The sequence below is a fragment of the Hippichthys cyanospilos genome, unplaced genomic scaffold (genome assembly GCF_059441005.1).
Source record: "Hippichthys cyanospilos isolate Australia breed blue-spotted pipefish unplaced genomic scaffold, RoL_Hcya_1.0 HiC_scaffold_56, whole genome shotgun sequence".
NCBI lineage: Eukaryota > Metazoa > Chordata > Actinopteri > Syngnathiformes > Syngnathidae > Hippichthys > Hippichthys cyanospilos.
In genome coordinates, this window is record NW_028283412.1 from 100001 (window position 1) to 102500 (window position 2500).

Below are 2500 nucleotides of genomic sequence, written 5' to 3' on the forward strand. Positions count from 1 at the left end.
ATATTTTCGAAAAAGTGGGACTTTGTCATATTTTCGGCTCCAAAAGCTCTTAAAATGCTGTTCCCTATATATGTGCCGATAGTGTTTTGGAGATCTGGGTCAAACCTCCGCATCTTTTTGGTTTGAGGGTAGAGGTGGGGGGTCAACGCAAAAGATGCGGGCACTTAGTCATTTTTTCGGTTGGGCGACCAGGGGCGCTGTTGGCACTTTGTCATTTTTTCGGCTGGGCGACCAGGGGCGCCGTTTGCACTTAGTCATTTTTAAGGCTGGGCGACCAGGGGCGTTGAGTGTTTGGGCGACCAGGGGCGCCGTTGGCACTTAGTCATTTTTTCGGCTGGGCGACCAGGGGCGTTGAGTGTTTGGGCGACCAGGGGCGCTGTTTGCACTTAGTCATTTTTTCGGCTGGGCGACCAGGGGCGTTTGTTTGCTGGGCGACCAGGGGCATTTTTGACACTTTGCCGTTTTTATGGATGGGCGACCAGGGGCGTTTGTTTGCTGGGCGACCAGGGGCATTTTTGACACTTTGCCGTTTTTATGGATGGGCGACCAGGGGCGTTTGTTTGCTGGGCGACCAGGGGCATTTTTGACACTTTGCCGTTTTTATGGATGGGCGACCAGGGGCGTTTGTTTGCTGGGCGACCAGGGGCATTTTTGACACTTTGCCGTTTTTATGGATGGGCGACCAGGGGCGTTTGTTTGCTGGGCGACCAGGGGCATTTTTGACACTTTGCCGTTTTTATGGATGGGCGACCAGGGGCGTTTGTTTGCTGGGCGACCAGGGGCATTTTTGACACTTTGCCGTTTTTATGGATGGGCGACCAGGGGCGTTTGTTTGCTGGGCGACCAGGGGCATTTTTGACACTTTGCCGTTTTTATGGATGGGCGACCAGGGGCGTTTGTTTGCTGGGCGACCAGGGGCATTTTTGACACTTTGCCGTTTTTATGGATGGGCGACCAGGGGCGGCTAGTGGCTGGGCGACCAGGGGCATTTTTGACACTTTGCCGTTTTTGTGGATGGGCGACCAGGGGCGCCGTGTGGCTGGGCGACCAGGGGCATTTTTGACACTTTGCCGTTTTTATGAATGGGCGACCAGGGGCGTTTATTGGCTGGGCGACCAGGGGCATTTTTGACACTTTGCCGTTTTTATGGATGGGCGACCAGGGGCGGCTAGTGGCTGGGCGACCAGGGGCATTTTTGACACTTTGCCGTTTTTGTGGATGGGCGACCAGGGGCGCCGTGTGGCTGGGCGACCAGGGGCATTTTTGACACTTTGCCGTTTTTATGAATGGGCGACCAGGGGCGTTTATTGGCTGGGCGACCAGGGGCATTTTTGACACTTTGCCGTTTTTGTGGATGGGCGACCAGGGGCGCCGTGTGGCTGGGCGACCAGGGGCGTTTGTGGGACCGGGCTGACACCGGGACTTTGCCTTTAATTCGGCCGCTCCAGGGAACCAGGAACGCCGGCCTCTGCTCAGCACAAGTCGGCCTGAAGTGGGACTTTGTCATATTTTAATCCTGGGCGACCAGGGGCGTTTGAGGGACCGGGCAGACACCGGGACATTGCCTGTTATTTGGCCGCTCCAGGGAACCAGGCAGGTCGGCCTCTGTTCAGCACAATTCGGCCTGAAGTGTGACTTTGTCATATTTTAAGGCTGGGCGACCAGGGGCGCTGTTGGCACTTTGTCATTTTTTGGGCTGGGCGACCAGGGGCGCTGTTGGCACTTAGTCATTTTTTCGGATGGGCGACCAGGGGCGTTGAGTGTTTGGGCGACCAGGGGCGTCTGTGGGACTTTGTCATTTTTTCGGCTGGGCGACCAGGGGCGTTTAGTGTTTGGGCGACCAGGGGCGTTTGTGGGACTTTGTCATTTTTTGGGCTGGGCGACCAGGGGCGTTTGACACCGGCACTTTGCCTAATTTTTAGCCGCTCCAGGGAACCAGGCAGGTCGGCCTCATTCCTGCACTTCTGCCCCTGAGTTGGGCGACCAGGGGCGTTTGAGGAACCGGGCGGACAGCGGCACTTTGCCTGATATTTGGCCGCTCCAGGGAACCAGGCAGGTCGGCCTCATTTCAGCACTTCTGCCCCTGAGTTGGGCGACCAGGGGCGTTTGGGGAACCGGGCGGACACCGGCACTTTGCCTAATATTTGGCCGCTTTAGGGAACCAGGCAACTCGGCCTCATTTCAGCACTTCTCCCCTGAGTTGGGCGACCAGGGGCGTTTGGGGAACCGGGCGGACACCGGCACTTTGCTCTTTTTTTGGCCGCTTTAGGGAACCAGGCAACTCGGCCTCATTTCAGCACTTCTGCCCCTGAGTTGGGCGACCAGGGGCGTTTGGGGAACCGGGCGGACACCGGCACTTTGCCTAATATTTGGCCGATTTTGGGAACCAGGCAACTCGGCCTCATTTCAGCACTTCTCCCCTGAGTTGGGCGACCAGGGGCGTTTGGGGAACCGGGCGGACACCGGCTTTTTGCCTAATATTTGGCCGCTCCAGGGAACC